The sequence below is a fragment of the Physeter macrocephalus genome, chromosome 18 (genome assembly GCF_002837175.3).
Source record: "Physeter macrocephalus isolate SW-GA chromosome 18, ASM283717v5, whole genome shotgun sequence".
In the NCBI taxonomy this organism is placed as follows: domain Eukaryota; kingdom Metazoa; phylum Chordata; class Mammalia; order Artiodactyla; family Physeteridae; genus Physeter; species Physeter macrocephalus.
In genome coordinates, this window is record NC_041231.1 from 106,469,542 (window position 1) to 106,482,414 (window position 12,873).

The following is a 12,873-nucleotide window of genomic DNA, read 5'->3' on the forward strand; positions in this document are numbered from 1 at the left end:
AGCAGCCATAAACCTGTCCTGACCGACACCAAGCAGGCAGAGGTGGGGACAGGACCCACAGCCCGTCACATGTACAGAAAGAGAGCTGGCCAGGGCCTTAGCTCTGCTTCCCCCTGGAAACCCCTCAGATTTGGGTATAATGAGATGAAAAGGGAATTCAGATGCTCCGCAGCTTCTAAAACTAGTTCTGTCTTGCTTCACTGAATGTATGGAGCAGCTAATCTTTACTGATTTTGGAAGCTTTGTAACCGTTTCACTTTTATGCCCCTGAAGTGCTAAAAATCACTTCTTTCTTTTTATGAGAAAAGGGTTTTGGAAAATATTTTATTTGCTTGCTCTTCTCCTGAAACCCTCCATTCACAACCTCCACACCCATTCAAAAACCACACACATGGAAACACAAAAGACCCCAAAGAAAGAGCCAAAACAATCTTGAGAAAGAACGAAGCTGGAAGAATCATGCTCCCTGACTTCAGACTACACTACAAAGCTACAGTAATCAGAACAGTATGGTACTGGCACAAAAGCAGACACATAGATCAATGGAACAGGATAGAGAGCCCAGAAGTAAACCCACACACTCATGGTCAATTAATCTATGACACTGACACAAAAACAGACACATAGGTCAATGGAACAGAATAGAGAGCCCAGAAATAAACCCACACACTCATGGCCAATTAATCTACAAAAAAGGAGGCAAGAATATACAGTGGAGAAAAGACAGCCTCTTCAATAAGTGGTGCTGGGAAAACTGGACAGCTATATATAAAAGAATGAATTTAGAACATTCTCTAACACCACAGACAAAAAGAAACTCAAAATGGATTAAAGACCTAAATATAAGATCAGAAATCATAAAACTCGTAGTAGAAAACACAGGCAGAACACGCTGATATAAATAACAGCAATATTGTTTTGGATCTGTCTCCTAAAGGGAAGAAAATAAAAGCAAAAATAAACAAACGGGACCTAATTAAACTTAAAAGCTTTTGCACATGAAAGGAAACCACAGACAAAATGAAAAGACAACGTACTGAATGGGAGAAAACTTTCACAAACGATATGACTAATAACGGGTTAATATCCAACATATATAAACAGCTCATACAACTTAACATCAAAAAAATCAAACAACTCGATTAAAAAATGGGCAGAAGACCGGAACAGACATTTTTCCAAAAAGGACATTCAGATGGCCAACAGACCATGAAAAGATGTTCAATATCATTAATCATCAGGGAAATGCAAATCAAAACCACAATGAGATATCACCTCCCACTGATGATGTCTCATGACGTCAGAATGGCTATCATCAAAAAGAACACAAATAACAAACGTTGGCAAGGATGTGGGGAAAAGGGAACGCTTGTACATTGTTGGTGGGACTGTAAATTGGTGCAGTCACTGTGGAAACAGTATGAGGTTTCTCAGAAAACTAAAAACAGAACAACCGTTTGACAGAGCAATTCCACTCCTGGGTATAGATCTGAAAAACAAAAACTCTAATTTGAAAAGATACATGCACCTCAATGTTCACAGCAGCATTGTCTACAATTGCCAAGAAATGGAAGCAACCTAAGTATCCATCAATAGATGAATGGATAAAGAAGATGTGGGGTGTGTACACGCACGCACACACATGCGCACACACACACACACACACACACACACAACGGAACACTACTCAGCCATGAAAAAGAATGAAACTTTGCCATTTGCATTACCCTCTGCCAGGGTATCACAAAAGCATCAAGAAACATAAACAAATAAGTGTGGCTGTGTGCCAGTAAAACTTAACTTATAGCACCTTTTTTGTAATAAACTTTTTGTAAATGACTGCTGACTCCTGCTCTATTACATTAAAATCCATTGGTCTATCTTGCACTTGGAATGGATGATTTTGACCACGCAGATGCCCTGAAAGGGTTTTGGGGACCTCCAGGGGGTCACTAGATCACACTTTGGGAACTACTGCTGTAATATTCTTGTTACACAAGGTAATAAGTTTCTTAAGATGAAAGCTACTTTCAGTTGGACCTTCTGTTTCTTGCAGCCAAAAGCATCTTTGCTGATAAACTCCTAGGTAGTTTCTCAAGCCAGAAATCGGAATACCAGCTTCTGTCTTGGATCCTGGGAAATGGCAAAGCCCACCACATTTCCTCCCACCAGTTTGATGTGCCGGCAGGAGAGGAGAAATAGCAGATGCACGTGCAGACTTGGGAGGTCCCAAGAGCCCCCGGGAGCCTTGCTGGGCCCCAGAACATTGCAAGAGAGCTTCAGAAAGCTTCCATGTTTTCACTGGGAGGAGCATAAGTAGCTGGGAGAGAGCCAGGAGAACCAAAGAGACATTGTTTAGACAACAGGTGTATTAGTCAGGGTTCTCCAGAGAAGAACCAATAGAATAAGGAATTGGGGGCCAGGGAAGTGCCACCACCTGCCACCTGCAAGCTGGAGATGCAGGAGAGCTGGTGGTGTGGTTCCAGTCTGAGCCCATAGGCCTAAGAACCCTGACAGTCGATGGTATAGGTCCCAGGCTGAGGGCAGAAGAAGACTGATGTCCCAGCTCTACACTCGGGCAGAGAGAGCAAATTCTCCTTCCTCCATCTTTTTGTTCTGTTCAGACCTCCGAAGGATTGGGTGACGCCCATCACGTGGGGAAAAGCAATCTGCTTCACTCACTCTGCTGATTAAAATGATGATCTCGTCCAGAATCGCCATCCCAGACACACCCAGAATCACATGTAACCAACTACCTGGGCACCCCATGGTCCAGTCACGTTGACACATACAATTAACTGTCACAACGGGACCAGGAGGACAAGTCAGCACGAACTGGCTCCTGGGGGACGACAGGGGATGTGGGTACGCGACAGGTGTGAGCGTGGGTAGGTGACAGTGAAGGCGGAGAGCAAGACCCCCTCCCTGGGATGCTCTGGCACCACATACACCGGCTCTAACGGGGAACCAGCCTCAGCGAGGAGAGGGGAGGGTGAAACCCCCAGTTGACAGAGGGTCTTCTGAATTGACAAAGATTAACCTACGTCGACTAAGTTGAGGTTGTCTTTTCCGCCAAGCAGAGTCGGGGGCTCTTGAGATAGAAACTAAGGTTGATTTTAGAAAATTTAGGAAACTTTAAAAAATTTTAATAAACATTCAAAAATTTTGCCAACCTGATGAAAAATGATCTCGCTCTCATTTTATTTATATTTCCTAATTATCAGCGAGGATAAGCGCCATTCGTACGTCATCGGAGGCGTTATTTTTGAATCCACTACAGTGCTTTTGAATTCTGTGCAATTAATGTTCACAAAATAGGATACTCTAGGATCTGAAGATGAACCCATGGGCACAGAAATGGGTGCTATTTTTACCTTTAAACTGAGCAGATTTACAGTTTGTCCAACATTAAGTAGACTGCTTACGGGACGCACTCTTCTAGTTCAAGCTGACCTCTGTCTGTGTGTGTGTGTGCCCTGCTCACCACGGACACCGCACTTTGTTCCGACGCGCTCCCCTCCCTGCCCGCCTTCCTGCGCCCTCCGTCAGCGCCTGCTGGAGCCGGGGCCACGGCATCGGGCTGTGTTCAGGATTCTGCTACTTCCAAAGCCTCTCTTCTCTTTCCCAACATCCTAATAAGAGCAACATGCGCTTCTCTGAATCTAGATTCCGCACGGACTGAGGCAAGTCATTCTCCATGCTGCGCTCTTTCTTCAGCCTCCATCTGCTTTGCCTGCGGGGGTCATACTCATTTATAAGTTACTTTTATTAAAAACAAAATGCTACACGGGATAAAGAAGGCTGCCTCAAGTCTCACCACTCTAACGCAAGAGTTTCTTTTTTTTTTTTTTTTTTTTTAATTTTAGCGTCTAATCCTTCCTCAACAACAGGCTTTTACATGTTGATAATGCTGTATCATTACCTAAGTACTTCCCTTGTAAGCATTGGACATCCACCTGTTATGTTTAGTCTACAAACATGATAAATCATAAAAACAATGGTATTACAAATTTGCATAATCCGTGGCTGTTTGTAGAATTCAAATATCATCACATCTCTTTATTTTCCTTTTTTCATTTATTTATTTTTCATTTACTTATTTATTCATGTGTTTATTCAACAAATTATTTATGGTGTTGGGCAATGGGGGTTCACCTATAAATAAGACAGACACCGTCCCTGCCCTTAAGAACCTTACGGTCTGGGAGGGGAGACAGACACCATCGTGTGATTTCCATGCATTTACCCATTTGAGCCAGGCATTCATGTTATATTTGCACAAGCATCAAAACAGAGAACATCTGTTTTTTAAATGATTTGCTGTTCACATACAAGTGGCCAGAGGAGTGGCTGTCCTGTGTGTGTTTTAGCTGATGGAGTTATTTCCTCAAGGCTGTAATAAAAGCAGAACCACGAAAGGGACCTGAAGACTCGCCATCCACTCTCGGGGTTTAATCTCCAGACACCACTCCCGCCCTCTTACTGTGGCAGGACGGCCAGTCAGATAAAAACGCTCTTTTCAATGAGAAAAGCAATTAAGCACTGAATCTGTGAGAACAAGAGAAAGCGAGATAAAAATAGAACACACCAGCCGGCTTTGTGAGACATATTTCTAACGGGTGGATTTGAAGGCAGCTATCTCACCAGAGTCCATCCTTTCTGGACTCTTCCACATGAGTAAGGAGGAAGTTGGCAAGACAGTTAAGAAACTACCACTTATTCTAGAGTTTAACTCTAGGCCCGTTATGAGCAAAACTGTTTCACGTCTCAGGCCTAGAACTAATCACTAACCCTGGAAAAAAAACTTATTTAAAAAATAAAACTTAAAACCTACGAGCTGAAAGAAGAGCAGCCACCTCTAACCCTAGTATATGCCCTCCTCTACTTTCAACCGTTATTCATGTTTTGCCCACTTTGTGGCACGGGCTTGTGTGTCTATTTTTTGCTGAATTATTTGCACACAGATTACAGACATCACAGCACTGCCCCGGAAGTGTCAGAGCACACTGTCCTGAGGACAGGGACACCCTCTCCCGCGACCGCCGTGCTGTCACCGCGCCCGCGGAGCGTGTCACTAGCTCACAGGCTCACCTACCAGCCCGCGGCGCGGCCCAGGCGTCGCGTGCCGGCCGGGCGCCGAGCCCTGTCTCCTCCCTGTCCGCTGCCTTCCAGAACCAAAAGCCCGACCTGGGGATGAGGCAGCCCAGGGACGTGCCAGGCACCTTCGCCCAGCAGCTCAGAGCCCTGATGCGGACGCCTCCCCGCGCCCGCATCACCGAGGCCCCGGGCCGGCGCCCCCGCAGCCGTGCAGGCGTGTTTCAAAGGGCAAGCGAGGAGGTTAATCGTGCATCACAGGACGGGACACGGCCGTTCCGACCGGCGCCTGCACAAAACGCTCCCGAGAAAAGCGGCTCTCAGCAGGAACGCCCGGGAGCTCACATTTCACTAATATTTATGTCAGAAGAGAGCTGCTCGAAACGGCAAACGCGTTTCAGCTTCGTGGAAAAGGGTGAGGAAACGCTCTGGTTGCAGGAAGATCAAACCGTTGAAGGCGGGAGGGAGGGGCTGCCCCATTCTCCTGTTCCGCGCCTATCCCCTCCCTCCCCAAGCCTGTCCCCTATCGGGGCCGGGGCTCAAATTCCTGAGGTCCCAGCGGCCACCTGCAGGGACCATCACAGGGCAAGCGCGGTGACAAAGACTCAGCGCCAGGACGACCGGGCCCGTGGCACAGACACTTGCTGGCCCTGGTCCCCGTCCCGGGCACTTGCAGGTCAGGGCAGGATGAGGGCTCTGCAGAGCCGCTGCCCGCTGCCCGAGGGGAAATGGTCCCGGGGCCCAGGGCACAGGCTCTTTGGAGTAAGGAGTTCTCACGGCTGTGGCGCCAGCAAAGGGAGCCCGCTGTGAAGACAGAAAGCCTGAGGGACAGGGAAAGGCAGGGAGTGAATAAAAATAGAAACAGGCTCACTGCTCTGACAGGCGAGACGCTCAATGAATGCGGTCCTTCAGTGTGCAGAAGTATCTTGTTGCAAATTTAATCCCACCGGCTAGCCTTGGGCTTTCTGTTTTTGCCCACAGTCACACCCTAACAAAGGGCTGCCGCGTTGCTGATGCAGGAAAAGAGGGAAAGGGTGGACACCGGATGGACCACCCCCCTTCCTTTCATGCGGCCGGTCCTGCGGGCTGTGAGGTGGTTACCTAGGAAACAGCGTGGCTGTGAAACTCCAGGAAATGCGTGGTCAGGCGGCAGGAGATGCAATTGATTTTTTTTTTTTTTTTGGCTGGCACTGCGTGATGCCAGGCCATTTTCTTAACCCCTCTGCACCAGCTTCCTCATGTCCGAGGGCGAGAGCGGAGCTACCTGGTGCGCGTGCGAGCGGGCATGAGCACGCGCGTGTGTAAAGCGCCCCGGCCAGCTGGGGACACAGGAGGAGCTCGGTGTGGACTCTTTCCTTTCTAGGCCCACTCACCGGGCACCGCTGAGTAACTGGGATGCAGGTCTGAGAGAGAAACAGCCCAGGTGATACCCGTGAAGAGCAGGCCCTGTGGACTGGGGCTTGCCCTCTCCACCGCCGGGGACCGTCTGCCACCCTGCGAAGGAGCGTGACTGACCTGAGGGGTGACAGACCGCTGGCCCAGCCGACACCACGCCCACGGCGAGCCGCCGGACCAACGGGCCGCCGGCCGCCAGCCCTGGTGAAGGTGCCCGGGACACGGAGCCCCGGACGGACTGGCCCCGGACAAACGGCACTCAGCCAACCCTCAAACCTGTGCGTAACGACACGCGCTTTGTCTTAATCCATCAGATTTGAGGGCGGTTGGTTACAGAGCAAAAGAGAGCAGAGATAAGCACCATTATTAGGGCTTTCTCCCCGAGACGACCATACTCCCCAGAACACCCTCACCAACATCCTGCTCCCAGGCCTGGCTGCCAGCGCGCCGAGGGCCAAGGAGAAGCCTGGGGCTCCAGCATTCAGTAGTGCATACTCACCACGCCCCCTGAACCAATGAGGGCCGACTACAAAGTCTGGGCGGGGGGCACGGTGTCCACACAGAAGACCGCCCTCACTTCTGACAGGTACACGTTTGAGGGGTTCCCCGAACCACCCTCAGTTTCAATAATCTGCCGGAAGGACTCATAGAACTCACCGAAAGCTGTTCTACTCCTGCTTATGGTTTATTACAGGGAAAGCACAAGGGTTAAAATCAGCCGAGGGAGGAGAAACACGGGAGGTACCCAGGAGTGTCCCACAGAGGGCCAGGGGCCCGGTGGTCCTCTCCCCGTGGGGACGCGCACACGTTAAGCCCCTGCCAGCGATGTGAGACCACACGCGTGAAGCATCGCCCACGAGGTCGATGGCCTGAGCCTGCGAGCCCGGAGCTCCTACCGGGGCTTGACCACCTCCCGGCCTAGCCAGCAGCCTCTTGCCCCAGCTCCTCCTGGACGCTGAGGCCTTTGGTCTCTAGCTCCTGGGAGGTCTCACCTGGTACCGTGTGGCCCAGGGCCCCAGCCGCAAGTCACTCCTGAGACGGTCAGCGGCCAAAGCCCCCCCCAAGCAAACAGCGCGCTCAAATCGGGCAGGACGTTCCAGGGGCCTGGAAATCACCTCCCAGCAGCCGAGGGAAGAGACCAGACCTCTCCTGGGTAAGATTAATTCTGCACCACACAGGCCACCCCTGGCTTTCGGCCAAGGCTCTCTTACAGCAAAGCCGTCATCTTTGAGCGTCTATACTTGATATAGCATTTACCAGACTGAGCAATAGGAAACAACTCATCGGTTTATCCTACAAGGCCAGTACATGTATTTCCAGCTTTCTGTACGAAGTAGAGTACTCTTTTCCCCTCGTGATAAACTTGTACAGAACTAAGCAGCATAAAAATCAGCTGGAGGCTGGGTCAACCCAGTCCTTCCGCAAGCCACTCATTTGGTTACGCCCTGAGCTTTAACTCCGTTTCTCGTTATACCGGATCAGCAACATCAGTGTTAACATCAGACTTGTTTACGGAAGGTGGCCGAGGCCCACCGACAAGGCCAGCGCCGCCCCCGTCACGGTGCGGCGGCCTGACAAACGAGAGCCCGGAGATTACACTCCACCAGAGCCCCACCGAGTCACCAACAAGGGGACCAGGGCGTCAGCTCAACCTAGGGTGCTCCCTGAGGGACGCCACCCGGCTCTGTAGGCGCCCACTCGACCATGCAGGTTCCAAAAGCAAGCGTGGTGTCAGCCACAGACAGCCCCGCCCTCTCAGGCAGCCCGCGTACCCGGGCTAAGCGACCCCACCACCTCGTGTTCCGAGTCTCTCTCAAGGCACCAACATAAACGTGGGATTTCCTTCACTGCACAAACCATTTACTTACTCATTCCTTTATCCTCAGCTCCCGTTCCTCCTTCTCCACATTTATCATTTTATTTTTAACAGACTTGTCCACCTCTGTTTGGAAAGGATGCCAGGCTCAGCCTCTGCGCTGGGCTGGCTGCAGCGATGGTAGTCTGGCAAGTCCCCCCTTCAGCGCCCCCGTCCTTTCTCGCAGGGGAGGGTTACGAGGTCCAGAAGGAGTGGGCTTTCCTCACCGCCAGGCAATACGGCTGCATTCACTGTTACCCCCGGTTTTGCCAGGTCAGATCAAGGCACAAGCCACTCCCTCTGGCCCTTAGGAATTCTGACATCAAGATGGGAGGGTACAGTGAGAGTTTCTCGCTTAGGCGTCAACCCCACTACTGGCCAGTGGTTGCTGCCCTGGTCCCAGGACCACTGCATCCAGAAGAAGGAAGTTGAGGTGATGTGGGCAAGGGCCGTACCGTCATATCAGCATCCCTCCCGCTTGTACCCCAGATGCCACAGAAAAGTGGAGGAACCTCCCCGGTGGACCCTCCCCGGCCCCCTTCCTGTTGAGCGGGGGGCACACATTCACAGAGGTGCGCAAGCCGGCCCTCCTTGCCCGAATCGTGGCCTGTTCCAGACACCTACCCAACTATTTCTCAGGATGAGAGTGGGGTCCTCGATCTGCAGAAATGGGACTCCACGGGCCGAATGGGAACAATACCTGCTATTCCAGTCCTTTTACAGTATTTTGTACAATTGCCTCTTCCACCAGGCATGCAAAACCTAACTCAGAGCGTCTACTACCATGGGGGGCGGGGGCGGCAGCAACAGCCCCACCCGCGGGCCTTACCCTCCCCCGGAGCAGCCTCTGTCCTTCCTGCACAGACTGTACGGCTGGCATTTTGTGCCTCAGGAGGAGTAGGTCTGGATTCAGCCCATCTCTGCGTTGCTGTGGTACCCACACGTCCACCGAGTTCACGGACCCACGAGGCCACCTCAAGGATGGCCACCTGCCCGGCCCACGCTCTCCCGACCCCCGAAGGGGGATCTTCTCACGGGCAGCGAGCATGCCCTACGCTGATGCGCCCCTCACACTCCCAGAGTGACTCCTACGGGGCTGTGCCCCACGCGGGCGGCGCTTTCACAGGCCAGGCTCCGCCGCTGCCGGCTGCCCGACCCTAGGGCCAGGCCGTTGGCCAGAACCCCTGAGTCATTAAAAGCCCAAACAGAGGCAAATAGCTCGCATTCCAGGCCACTGAGCTGACTGCTTTCTTCCTCCCTCAGTGAGGGCGGCAGCTCTCCAGACGGGAGGGGTGCTGTGCGTTCGCTCCCTAACTGCCAGCCACAAACCGAGCAGCCCTTTGCTCGTCAGGAGAGTCGGTGCCAGGGCAAACCAGGTGGCTGCAGAGTCCAGCAGCGCCTCAGGCGGCTCCAGAGTCGGTCCCGGGGGAGGTGGCCTCTCCCCCTGGTGTGCCGTCAGCACCCTTTCCTGTGCAAACCATTTCCATCCACTACGGGACGCTCTTCGCACGCCCCTCTCTAGAGAGCATTTCTCTGACGTCACCCGAGACACTCCGGGTCTCTCGGGTTCCAGGGTTACCTTACGTCCTTCAGCCGTCGGGCAGTTTCAGGTAACGTCCAATAGCAGGCTAGCAATGATCTTTGCGATGGAAATTTTCCGGAATTCTCCAGGGGGATCCCAGCGGGCACTGCCAGGCGGGATGCACAGGCTTCCGCCAGGAGCCCCGGGCTGCACCCCACTCGGGTCACCGCGCAGATGATCTCTCCGTACTTGGCCCCGGTCACGTGAGCAAGCTGGGGGCTCCAGGCAATCTCGGTGACTACCGCTTAGCCGTCGAATCAACAGTGATAAAGCTGGGGGTGGCTTTAGCTGCCTCCTGTTTTATAATAGTAGGTAGGGGAGGCATTCCCCAGTCAGACACAACATCTGTCCCCATGAAACATCCAGGTGAAGGACACACAACCACTTCACAGAGTCTGCTGGAACACTTCCGTTTTCATCCGAACTTTCGCCTCAGTCCCACCGACTCTTTTCTCCCCGTATCCTCCGAATCTAACCGTAGCTTTGGCAGCAGAGTGCACGGGGCGCCCGTGTCAAGCATCTCCCAAGCATCTCCTCCACCCCCTGCACCTTCTGCCCCCTCACAGGCACGCACCCTGGGCTCCCAGCTCGGGGCAGGGGAGGGGCATTGCCCAAGGGACCCGGGCTCTTAGCCAGTCGGCGCCTTCATTAGACTATGGGGCCGTCACCTCGTGAAATTCTTGGTCAGCTGTCTCACTGTCATCTGTGCCCTCCAGCTTTAAAAATTCCTCCAAACCAGGGTGAACGAGGCGGGTTTAAGGCCCTCCGACGTGGAGGGACCAGCGGAGGCTCCCATGGGTCCAGCCGACTTCTGAGAGTGCTGCAGTAAGACCTTTATTCTGATCCCATCAACGTCTGCTCTATTTATCCAATAGTAACCGCTCACAGATTTGAACCCCACTGGGGCCGGCTCCGACTTTCCCCTTTGTCTTTTCCCCGTTATCTTGCAGACCTCAGCCATCTGGGTCTTTGGCTTACCTATCCCGTCTGGGGGCAGCCCTGAGTTAGCTCAGAGCAGCCTCTGCATCCAAGCGTGGCTCAGCCTCAAGAGCCATCCTAACACCCCACTTTCACTTTGGTTATTGCGGAGAACAACCACGCAGGGACGGATACTCATTCGCCCGTTCTTTGTTACTCCGCAGTTTTTCATGCGTCCAGTGAGCCAGCTACTCGGGGGCTGGAGCCATCGTGTGACTTTTGCCTCCGATAACTAAGTGCAGCACAGCTCCAGCTCTACCCCTTAGCTGACCTGTGGTCCCCTAGGACCCACAGGTTCATCACCCTCCACCCCATCATCCTCCCTCTTCTTGAACCATATGTTTCCGTGAGTCAGGGTCACACGAGCAAATGGCACTTCTGACACCAACTGTGAAGCATCTGGGCCAACTGTGAGGTTAGAGGGAACGGTCTCCAAGACTATTCTTGCTTCTGATACCAACTGCAAGGTCAAAGGTCCCCAAGAGCACCCTTAGCTTTGATAATTCACTAGGAGGACTCAGAACTTTACCGAAAGCTGTTATACTCAGTTACAGTTTTGTTTTCACAGGGAAAGGATACAGACTAAAATCAGCCAAGGGAAGAAAGCAAAGGGCTGAGCCCAGAGATGAACCAAACACAGGGTTTCTGTTGTCCTTGCGTGGAGTCAGGACACGTCACTTCCCTGCATCCACGTGTGACACTGTGCACGGAGTATTGCCAGCCTGGGGCGCTCGCCTGAAGCTCCACGTTCAGAGTTTCTCTCGGGCTTCAGGGCCGTGTGTGTGGACATCCCAGCCCACACAGCAAACCCCGCCACTCCCTCTCCCCACATGGCCTCCCCTTGGCCCTAGAGGGGCACATGGCAGGCATCTCTTTTGCACTGAGTTTCAATAACCTGCCCTCAGGAAGACCCTGGGAGAGAGGTTCATCTCTGTGCTAGAAGTGGGCTTGGAGCAGACCGGGCAGGAAATTCAGACACCCTAGGACGTGGGACATGGTGCAGGGTCGGGCGGATATGACCTCTTGGTTCTACCAATGTCTCCCATGGGGCAGGGCGTGGCCAAAACTGGGAAGATCATGCCTGCGGTTGGATCAGATCCTGTTACTAGCGAATCTCACTGGCCCTTATCAAACCTTTAACCAGACTGCTTTCTTTCATCACTGTAACTGTACTCTTACCTCTGGTTTCAGCTTTCAGGCACCAGATGATCCAAAAGCTGTCTGTGGCTATCCTCATGGAACAGAAGCATATGCTACAGCTACAAGTCTACATGCAGAATCCTGGATGCAGAAAGAAGCTCTGCCCTTCCTTCCTTGCCAGGTTCTCAAGAAGCCTTAGAACAAGAGGCTGAGGGATTGGGAGGGCTCTCAAAAGGCTTGACCGCTGCAGATCACGTGCGGACATGTGTGTCTGGAGCTGCTGCCGGTGGGCCATGCAGCCAGTTTGCCAGAACCTCTACGCTTTCCTCCTCTGCTTCAGGAAGTGACCAGCACCGTGGACAGTCTTACCGAGGACACACACCATCACGAGAGAACTCCAGGAACTCAGCGAACGGCCCTCAACGGTGGTCTGCCGTTGGACACGGTCCGGGCTGCCCAAAGGGGCCCTGGGGCAGAGGTCAGGAGTAACGGCTGTGCAGGCAATCCCATAAACGTCTGTGCCGCCGCCCGAAACATTTGCCGCAAACCGAGAAATTCATCAAATTGCCGCTGTCGCTCTCACTCTGCCATTTATATATGCTTCGGGCCCAACATCTCAGAGCCTTCTCAACCAACTGCCTTCCAACTTCAGATTGCGTTTTTACTCCCTAATTTAACCTGCAATATTTTTAAAACATAATATTCCTGGGCTTCCCTGGTGGCGCAGTGGTTGAGAGTCCGCCTGCCGACGCAGGGGACGCGGGTTCGCGCCCCGGTCCGGGAGGATGCCACGTGCCGCGGAGCGGCTGGGCCCGTGAGCCGTGGCCGC